Genomic DNA, 11,907 nt, shown 5'->3' with positions numbered 1-11,907 from the left:
AAATACCATCTATTTTAATTTTGAGTGATCCATAAAAAAAAATTTGTTTCCTACTTTAAAAGCCATTCCTAAAATTAAGGATAGAATTTTAATTTTGGGTGATTCATAAAATAGGAAATTGTTTCCTACTTAAAAAGAAATTTTTAAAATTAAGGATAGTATTTTAATTTAAAAAATTCATGAGAAATAGTTTCATACTTCAAAAGAAATTCCTATTATGTGATAGCATTGAGCTTTCCTTAAAATTTTGGTTTGACTAGAAGTTTCCAAAAATTTGTTAAGTCACCATTTAGGTAACTTGAACAACATACAATTTAGGAAACTAATTCATGTTCTAAATGTTAGAAATTAAAATGTTGTCTTAGATATATTTTAGGAAGTTTACCTAAAATAAAGAAGTTTCCAAGATTAAAAGGAGTTTTAATTATGGAAAGAATTAAAATGGAAAGTCTTCAAAAAGGAAAGTTTTATTTTAATGAATTCTAATAAGAAATAAAGAGTAAAATGTTTACTTTAAGTGTTTTGAAAATAAGAATTTCTTAAACACTAAATTGAAATAAAACAATACCAAATAATTTGAGTCTAGCACTTTAAGTGAATTAATTGATGCTTTTCTCAAATAACACACAAGATCACCAAGTGATTGTAGACACCTATTTAATAAAAATAAAAATAGGAAAAAAATAAAAACAAATAAATCTAATAAGAATAAAAAATAAAATAAAATAAAATAAGAAGAATATGGAGACTTGGCCTCCACAATCAACAAAAACGGAGCATTAAATGCTCCTCCGGTGGCTAAGATTTGGAGATCAGTCTGGCAAATTTTGTTTTGACTTGAAGGCCACCCGGGATTCAAGCTGAACCGAGCATGATTGCTTCCTCTGGTTGTCAAAAAATTTGGACAACCACACTTTATAAGAACCAAAAAGATTTTGAAAGAAATGATGATTTGAGGAGCAAGAAAACCGAGATTCAAAAAAAGAAAAAGTTTCAAAAAAAAAACCAAAGAAAACGAAAGAAAAAAAAATCCTAAACATCTAGCAGCCAAGAACCACAATCCACAATCCATAAATCAAAAAAAATTTACAAAAATAAAAGAAACGAAAATACGAAAGAGCCAGTGAGTGTGGATTTATTCAGCGAGGGAAGGAGAGACAGGGGGTGAGTGATCCCGGATCTGAGCGGCGCACAAAAGGTTTGGGTGGCCTGCGAGAAGAAAGGGGGGAGCGGCTAGGAGAGAAAGAAAGAAAGAAAGAGAAAGAAAGAAGAAAGAGAAAAGAAAAAGAAAGAGAGAATAAGGGGGGAACGGTTGAGAGAGAAAGAAAGAAAAAGAGAAAGAAAAAGAACAAAAAGGAAAAAAAAGAGAAAGAAAGGCAAACGGCATTAGACTTTTGAAAAAGGAAAGATTTTTCCTTTTGGGCCTTTAACAGCCCAATTGATTGAAGGATTTGGTGGGCTATACACAAGTTGTTTGGGTCATTATTAAAACCCAAATCAGGTAAAAATCTAACCTTTTTTTATTTTTACATTATGAATTATGTTGCTTGGGTTTGGTTCAATTCATTAGGTTAAATATATAATTAGATGGCAAAAAAATTAAGCTAAATCACTTAGTATAGTGTCCTAAGATTTATTTTAGATAATATTTTAAAATATAGTATAAATAGTAAAAAAAAGAAATGTTTAAAAAGAAGAAAATATTTATAGTATAAATATATTTAGATACTTGTAAATATAATATATATATATATATATAAAACAAAAAAACTAAAAAAAACAACATGATACAAATATAAAAATTATAAGAAAAATGAGATGATTGTTTGCGAAATTCTACTTAGGAAAGGCAAAGAGTTGCCTCTTTTAAGTGGATTTTTTTTTTGCTGCGAAGTTTGAGACGAATTTTCACCGAAGCGCCGGGATAAATTCGAACTCTAAACTCCAATACCCATTAAGTCAAATAGTCATTGTTAAAAAATAAATTTACATAATGTTGCATTTGAACTTAAATTAGTTAATTAGCTTAAATAAATATTACTAAATAAAGTTAATTTAATTGTTAAAAAAATTAATTATTTATTTATTTGATAAGCTATATAATCAAGTAAAATATTAATCAACAACCTTAATTAAAGGATATGGATCTAAATAGAAAACAGAAAAATACAAAAAAAATAATAAAATAAATAAATAATTCATGAAAAAAAATGACAAATAATAACAAATATATAAATAAGGTGATAGATTATTAAACACATAATTGGATGTATTATGAACCACCTAAATCAACAAACACATGCATGTAGATATCATCATTTTATCCTGTCATAGCATGCCACATTTATCTTACAAATGGTGCGGGAGTTCCGATGATGGGATTTCCCCGAAGAGCTTGTAGAGACGAGTTCTTCCGGGGATATCTCTAGGTGAGAAAAATTTCGAGACTTCACCAAAGCGTTGGGATGGTCTTCGAATGATTTTTCAATAAAAGATTATCGACTCCATTATTTAAAATAAACCAGTCATGACATCATTTTACGCTTGCATCATGTGCATATGTAAAACCAAATAAAAAAAATCGGTCGGCCAATTTAATAAAAAATTAGTTAATAAGCAGGGATTAAACCAAAAGTAGGCTATAATAGGATAACTTAAAATTCAATGGTACCGTTCGTGGAACGGGCGTCACGGAGGTGCTAACCCTTCTCCGTACGTAACCGCACTCCCGAACCCATCTCTAAAAAAAAAAAACGTGGATCAGTTCTCGTTCTTTCGACGGACCTAAAATTAATTTAGGACTTCGTCAATTAGAATCGGGTTAATATGTGACCAATCATACCTAGATAAAAAAGATTGGTGGCGACTCCTAAACAACTTTATTTTCGTCGACGTCTGGCGGTCGGGTTCCCGGACCTGCACTTTACGACAGTGATATTGAGCTTGCATTTATTTCTATGTTTTTTATTGTGATTATAAAGCATGAGGATGATTATGGACTTAGACCTTAGAAGATTAGGTCATGGATGGTTAAATTTATTTCTTATGGTGTTTATTTTAAAATAGGGTCTGTGCACCTTGCCTTCTCTCTATTTTCTTTAGGTTGTAAAATTCTTTTCTCACCTAACTCCCCTCAAATGTAACTCGAGGTTTCTTGATTATAAAATGTAATTAGCTACATCAAAGAGTAAAACTAGGGTTAGATAGAAAATTTTTTTTGTAACTTGAAGATGGAGATCCAAAGGCGCCATAGAGATTCAAGGAGATTACAAGCAAAGCTTGAAGATGATATTTGTGTAAATCTCCTAGGAATTTAACCAATTGATTTCTTTAATGGCTCGAGGAAATTAGAATTAGTAAAGTCCGTAATCATCCTAGTAGTTGGCATGAGATAGATTTATTTTTCAGTATATATATATATATATATATATATATATATATATATATATATATATATGATATATGTGAAATACGATAAATGCTATGCACGTCAACAATGCCAAATCAATGAGACCTTAATTAATGAATTAATAAATAAAAATCCCTGATTAATATATTGAGTGAAAAAGTTACCTTCCACCATATAACAAGATAACCAGGTTACTCTCTTAATTTGAGATTTGTTAAGGCACTCAAGGCCAAACTTTTACACGAGTACGTTTGAGTTATTGGTGGGTCTTACTCAACTAGTACCATGTTGTTCAAATGTGTCACATATGACTGCATAGTATTAGAGGCATAGTTACGCAAAATGTATATGATATGTTTAGACAAGGAGTTGTCACCTGACTGATCTAGGAGTTGTATAAGATACAATTGGTAAGCTAAGTTACCTACCTAATTAGTTTCATTGTGGCTTGTTGAGTCACTCAAGGTCACGGTGGAATGAAAAGGGTCTTAGCTCAATAAGAAGTTTAAAGGTTAAATTTCTCGAAATAGTAAAAGAGGGTTATTATTTTGATAAAATATTGAGAATAATCATATAAGATTCTAAAACCTTGTCTTTATGATTATATAATTTGCGTTAATGACTAATAATCATTTATGTTAATTTATATAGGATATAAATCTATCATCGTGAATAGTTTGTCACTTAAAAGCATACTTGATGCAAACAAGTTGACAGGCTCAAATTTCATTGACTGGCTTCGCAATATTAAGATTGTCTTGAAACAAGAGAAAAAGGTTGATGTCCTAGATGGTCCTATTCCCCAAGAACCTAGTGATGATGCTACAAATGAGGAAAAAGAGGCCTATAGAGTTTATATGGATGATCTCGATCAAGCCACATTTGTGATGTTGGCTAGTATGGCTCCAGATCTTCAAAAGTAGCATGAAACTATGAATTCTTTGGATATTATCTTAAACCTTAGAAAAATGTTCGATAAGAAAAGTCGCATAGAGATTCGACAGTTCAAGGAAGCTTCCACATCAGGTATGAATCATATGATGATTTATTTTTCATTACTTGGTATATGATACCTTACTCTTTATTAATGGTTTTAATATGTATGACATATTGAAGGAACTAATGACAAGGAGCAGTGAAGAATAGGATCATGAAGGGGACAACCTTAGTTAATGGTGATCAAGCTTGTCGACCTAGATTAGATTGTGGAACAATAAATAATTTTAGAACATTGAATGTTTGCATGGCATGATTGTCAAGATGAGATGTTTTTGGTTTTGGACCTATGGCTAAATAGTTATTTTATGTTTAGGAAACATAGATTTATATTCTGCTAGCATGATATGCTTAGTTGATATGTATATTTATATATTTACATTACATCTCATTTTATTTTGGAATTGTTCTAAATTATTTATCCTTAAAGTATAACCTTGCATTTATGATAATCAATACTAAGTCATAATGATAATATTATTGTGACATTATTTTTCTTTTGATTATGAATCAAAAAGGAAATTAATCAGTTCACTTAGACAAAATTGAGTCAAAACTCAATGAATTCATAATAAGATTATGAACATTTTTAATCAAGGAGCATTCTTAATGAAATCTCGGATCTAAATTAAGATTGCTTAGAAGTAAATAGCAATTGATTATCATAATGAATTCATAAGAGATGAATTACAATGCATTTCAAACCCAATTAATTGCATGAACTAACCTTTGAAAGGATTTCATCCCATAACCAATGATGAATGACTAATGACATGTAAGTATACATAAAGGTTATGGATATAGCACTCCAAAGGAAAGTAAATAAGTTTACTTGGCAAGATTTCTATACATGATAGAAATAGTGGGAGCTAATGACACTTTTAAAGTCAAAGGTTATGAAATTATGAAATCCAATAGATAAGATCTATGCACAAAAATTAATTTAATGAGATGCATAAAGATGCATAATTCATGACATAAATCCATTAAATACAAACCATTAGTAGGATGCATATTAATGCACTACTCATGTAAGATGAGTCTACTAAATAATCCAACATGAATGATTGGATAATAATCTCTATTCAACGCAATAAATTCAAAATAGTTGAATACATTGAATAAGATAAACATATTTTGTGCACAACATAAGGTTAGTGGGAGTAAGATTAGTTACTCATTAAAGGTGTATAAGATACATTTATTAGTATAAGAAAAACAAAATGGGATTAAAGAGTTAGAGCCTAAAAAAGGATTCAACAAAAAAATTTAGGATTATATGTTAAAGGAGTTTAACATAGAGAGAATCATAAATGTTAAAAGTGATATAAAGTCATGATAGTGTAGTTGTATTGGACTGGTTCCAAAACAAGAGATAACTACATGATTATATCTATAATCGGATACAAATTTTTTTTGTTTAGGCTATAAAAAAAGAGATATTTGGATCATTGGTTTAATGAACCAATAAACGATTCCGAGTTGTTAAAGTAACAACAAAAGTCATAATAATGGAATCAAGGTCTCGTTGTGATCTAAATTAGTATTTCGATTATGACAATGGAGATTGTCAAACATATAAATTAACATATTATCAAATATTACAATTTGAGTTGTCCTAGTAGAGACATAACTGCTAAGCGAAAAAGTTTGATATTGGATACATTAGTAATTGACTCAAGTGCAAGTGGGAGATTGTTAGTATATGCCCTTGAGGCAATTGGATTGATCAAGAAATATATATTATCATTTAATGCATATTTAATCGTATAATTATATGTGATAGAGGTTTTCCTTCATGTTTCTATAATAATAAGGAGTTATTAAGTACTAATTGGATGAAGCCTATGGAACATAAAGGCCTTGTAAGAGAATTGTAAAGTTGTTTCAATTATGAGATCACTATGCATCAAAGCCATGTTCTTAAAAATGTTCCTAGTCATCAGGGCATTAACAATGCTCAAATACTGGTACATGTTAAGCCTCCTTACTTGAGAAGTAAACAATCGATCTCATAAATTGACGTATATGGGATACTTGAGGATAACATGTAGGTGCTTGTTAAAGAACAAGCTCACTGAACTTGACTTGCTATGAGAACTCCATTTGGTATTTCACTCAAGTATCTATGGAAAATGTTCTTCTGTGATAGTCTTGCAGCTAGTCCTTGGACTTGAGACACCATGTCATCTTGTATGGGGAATGAAATACTTTGATTTCACTCTACGGGTCTAAAGGCGACCAGGTGCCTAAACAGAGTGTTTTTGGGTATGCCATAAAGCATGCAAAGGTGAATTAGTGGTCAAGAGAGGATTCATCACCCCAAGTGATATGAGGGAATGTATCTCACTTGTTCTCAATTCTTGATTAACTTGTATAAAGTCTTTGGCCAAAGCATAATGAATTTGAGGAAATTAGTTTCTTAAATTCATAAGGTTAGTCATAAATTATGAGAACTAATATGGAATGTTATGAGTAGACACTAAGCCATGCTTAATGACATATCCGAGATATTTGATGAAAAAACTATTTTGCACTGAGAGGCTAATAACTGAAGGGCTTTGTCAAATTCTTTAATTGACTCTCTAATATTTGGGTGGTCATGATGTATTGCTAGATGCCGCTCATGATCTATAAATATAAATTAATTATCAAATTGATATTTGATTATGAATTATATTTATTGCCAATATGTTAGAAGCCTAATGGGTCACACACATTAAGTGACATGATTGAAATTAAATAAGGATAATTAGTTAAGTTGGATTCAATTAAAAGAGATCAAAATAAAGTGGAAAATTAATTCAATTTTTAGAGACTTAATTAAATTAAAATACAACTGTTGTATTTAGAGTTACAACTTAGTTTGGCTATATAAATATGTTATATTAACAAACTAAAAAAAACTCCAAGCTTAAAACCACTTCTCAACTGTTTCATAAAATAAGAAAAGAAAAATAGTTTTCTTTGTCTGACAAAAATAAGATTCGGCAAGAACTTTTAGTCCTTTTGTTTTAAAAACAAAACTTGCTAGCACAAGTAAAATCCTATCTTTGAGAATGTCTTATTCAATCACTATGTGGATTACTGTTAGAGGCTAAACACTTAGGTGGCTGAAGATTTGACAAATCTTAAAAGTGAAGAAGCAAAGATTTTGATTTAATCGGTTCTTGATTACGATATCTAGAGCAAGGTATGTAACTCTTAAACTTATGAGTGTTCATAATTAATTTGAAAGTTACATGTAAAACACAAACATTGATCTTGTAGGATTCAACTGTTTCTCTGATTTAATACTAGTTCATTATTCCGCTGCGTTATAATTTTAATTTATTGATTATTTTCATGTTTGAGCATGAGGTCGAACCCCAGCATTTTCATGGAGATTAATTCACGTGTTAAGGATAAAATTAATGAAATCATTATGTTGAGAATATGAGAGAAGTGATGCAGCAAGTTAACGTGGAAATAAAGGCTAACGCCTGACTATGCCTTTAAGGTTAATAACCAAGTTTCAATATTGAAACTTTAAACTCAAGTTTTAAGAAAAGAGCTTAGAATATTATTGGATAATTCAAAAACTAAGCCCAAGGGTCCTATTTATAGTATTATAGGCCCAAGTCCTAACAAAATTTTACCTTTGGTTGTTTAGTACAACTAGAATAATTAATAAGAGATTTAAATAAAATAAATATTTTATTCCTAATTAGAACATGATTATCTTAAAGTCTTAATATAAGTAAATTAAATAAAAAGAAATTCTATTATACTTATAATTCCTATGTAAGATTCCTAATTAAATAAAGAAAATATTAAAATTATAAATATACCCATTTATGACTTTTGGGCTTTTTGTTTTGGCTTTTGACGTTCAGCCTACTCCAAGAAAGTATTTGCTGGACGTTCTACGTCAGTCCCCTCCTTTTGAGAAAAACTCGACCTCGAGTTAACTTGTATATCTAGATACAAGAGTTTATTTTATAAATGACATGGGTAAATATCCACCACGTTGAATGTTTTGAAAATCTCCATTGTATCTGGTAGATCCACAACATATGCATTATCATTGATCTTCTTCAAAATCTAGTATGGTCCGTACTTCTTAGGCTGTAACTTATTATAAGTCCATACTGGAAACTTTTCTTTTCGCATAAACACCATCACCTGATCTCCTACTTCAAAAATTTGCTTCTTGCGGTGTAGATCTGTGGCTTTCTTATACTTGACATTAGCTTGCTCTAATTTTTTTTTCACCTCTGCTTGAACATCTTGCAACTGATTAGCCATATTTTCTGTAGCTACATTAAATCCAAGAACTTTAGGCAACTTAACCAAGTCAAAAGCATGCTGTGGTGACTTGTGTACACAATAGAAAATGGAGATTTTCGTGTAGCACTATGAACAACACTATTATAAGCAAACTCTACTTGTGCCAATGTGAAGTCCCATTACTTAGCTTTATCACCACAAATACTACGAATTAGATTACCAAGGGTTTTGTTCACCGATTTAGTTTAATCATCGGTTTGTGGATGAGCCGTGCTACTGTAATTCAAGGATGAATCAAACATTTTCCACAAAGTCCTCCAAAAATGACCAAGAAACTTACTGTCTCGATCTGAAGTGATGGTTTTAGGCACAACATGTAAACAAACAACCTCTTTGAAAAACAATTTAGCTATTCCACTTGCATCTGAAGTCTTCTTGTAAGGGATAAAGTGGGCTATTTTAGAAAACCTATCCACAATAACAAAACCAAAATTCATGCCCCTTTGCGTTCGAGGTAATCCAATCACAAAATCCATAGATAAATCATCCCAAATATTTTCTGAAACAAGTAAAGGCATATACAAACCAGTATTTTGGGACTGTCCCTTTGCAGTCGGGCATATGTAACATCGTTGCACAAATCTTGTTACATCCCTTCTAAGATGTGGCCAATAATATCTTTCTCCAACAGCAGCAATCGTTTTATCACGGCCTTAATAACCACCAAGACCTCTACTATACAAGTCTCTAATCAAATTTTCTCTCAATGAAAATCTAGGAATGCAACGTTGGTTGCCTTTCATTAAAAAACCATCATGAACGTAAAAATCCCCAACAGGTTGATTTGTGATACACTTTTCTCGTGTATCATGAAAATTCTCATCTGTATGATATAATTCCTTAACTATATCAAAACCCATAACTTCTTGTCTCATTGTCACCAACAGATTTGCACGTCTACTCAATGCATCTGCTACTTTATTCTGTACTTCAGCCTTGTGCTTTAGCTTGAAAGGAAGCTTCTGCAAAAACTGAAACCACCTAGCATGTATGTGTTTATTGATCTGTTTCTGACTATTCAAATACTTCAATGCCTCATGATCTGAGTAAAAAACAAATTCTTGCCCAACCAAGTAATGCTTCCAATTCTTTAAAGCACGCATAATATAGAATAATTATTTGTCATATGTGGTCCATTGCGCCTTGCACCACTAAGCTTCTCACTAAAATAAGCTACTGGTTTTTTCTTTTGTGAAAGGACAGCTCCTATTCCCACACCACTAGCATCACATTCAACTTCAAATAATGCATCAAAATCTGGTAATGCTAAAACAATAGCGGTACATAGCTTTTCCTTTAGCACAGCAAAATTGGTTGCAGCTTCTTCTCCCCACTGAAACTTTCCTTTCTTTAGGCATTTCGTAATAGATGTTGCAATACTACTGAAATTTCTGATAAAATGCCTATAGAATGTTGCTAACTCATGAAAACTTCTAACTTCTTTTATTGTCTTTAGGGTAGGCCATTCTCTAATAGCTCGAATCTTCTCTTCATCCACTTGAATTCCATCTACACTAATTACATAGCCCAGGAATAATAATTTATTTATGATAAAGCTGCACTTTGTCAAGTTCACATACAACTTATTTTTTTGTAAGATTGTTAATACTTCGCATAAGTGCAAACGGTGCTTCTCTTCTGATATACTATTGTAGACACATAAATAATAAAAAAAAATAATAATAATAATAAAATAAATAAATAAAATAAATAAAAAAATAATAATAATAAAAAAAAAAAATCGGGATGGCTGGGCGTACGCCCAGCCATCCCGTCGCCGTCCCATCCCCCACCCACTACGCGGGATGGGGGTTCTGGCCACCAACCCCAGGGGTGCCAGAACCCCCCCCTCACCGGGTTGTCCAAAAAATTGGACAACCCGGCTCCTTAAAACCCTGAAAAAAGAAAGAAAACAGCAGTTAGCCACAACACAAAAAAAACAAAAAAATCATCAAGAGAATTAGCCACAAAAAGAGGAGAGAAAGAACAAAAAGAAAAACAAGGAGAAAAGGGTGAGATCCGGGAGAAAAGGGGGAGGCCGACGGAAGGGGAGATCCGAGTGAAGAGAGAGAGAGATCGACGGAAGGTTCAGATCTGAGCGAAGAAAGAGAGAGATCTGCCGGCAAGTAGGGAGAAGAGAGAGGGAGGTCGGCGAGAAGACGGGAAGACACCGGCGCCGGCGGGGAGAGGAAGAGTTTTAGAGAGAAGGCAGAGGGAGAGTTTGGCTAGAGAGAGAAAAAGAGTGAGAAAATGAATAAAAAAAGCCGAAAAGGGATTTTATACCCAGAGTAAGTACGCCTAAACGGCGCCGTTTCAGTGAAGTGAAGGATTCCAAGGGTCGGCGCCTAAACGACGTCGTTTGAGGGAGTCTCCTGAGCCCAAAACGGTGCGTTTAAGAGAAGCCCAAGCGGACCAAGGAAGCGGGCCAGGCAGACTTCCGCGCAGCCCAAACCACTTGGGCCATCCGTCCAGCCCAACAAGGTATGACCCATTTTCCCTTTTTTTTGTTTTGTTTTGTTTTGTTGGGCTTCATGGTGTTGGGTCTAGCCCATTTTAATAAAAATATATTTTTTTTTTTTTAGGAAAGAAATATTTATACTTAATATTAAAAATAAAAAAAATAAAAAAATTCATAAAATTAAAAATTAAAATATATATGTAAATAATAACAATGATAAATAATAAAAAATGTTAATATTATAAATATATTTGGAGGCTAAAAATAATAATAATAAAATAATAATAATAATAATTAATGATGCAAATATATATATATATATTATATTATATTTTTTAAATAAAAAATATAAAAATATAAAAATATAAAAAAAATAATAATAAAAAATAATAATGATAATAATAAAGTGAAAAATAAATAAATAAATATAATAAATAATATAATTGAAATAAATATTTGAGTATTACCACCAAAAAAGGGGCAAAGAGTTGCCTCTTTCCGGTGGATATTTTCGGGTACGAAGTCAGGGACGGATTTTCACCGAAGCGTCGGGATAAATCCGAACTCTAAATTTCAAAACCCATTAAGCCAAATAGTCATTATTAAAAAATAATATATGTAGAAAGATTTTGTTAATTCAAATAAATATTACTAAACAAAGTTAAATTAATCGTTTAAAAGTTAATTAATTAATTATTTAGATAAGCTTTGTAAA

Source organism: Theobroma cacao, chromosome 5 (genome assembly GCF_053813885.1).
Source record: "Theobroma cacao isolate CCN51 chromosome 5, ASM5381388v1, whole genome shotgun sequence".
Lineage (NCBI taxonomy): Eukaryota > Viridiplantae > Streptophyta > Magnoliopsida > Malvales > Malvaceae > Theobroma > Theobroma cacao.
The sequence above is the reverse complement of the archived record's forward strand: the minus strand, read 5'-3'. Positions refer to the sequence as shown.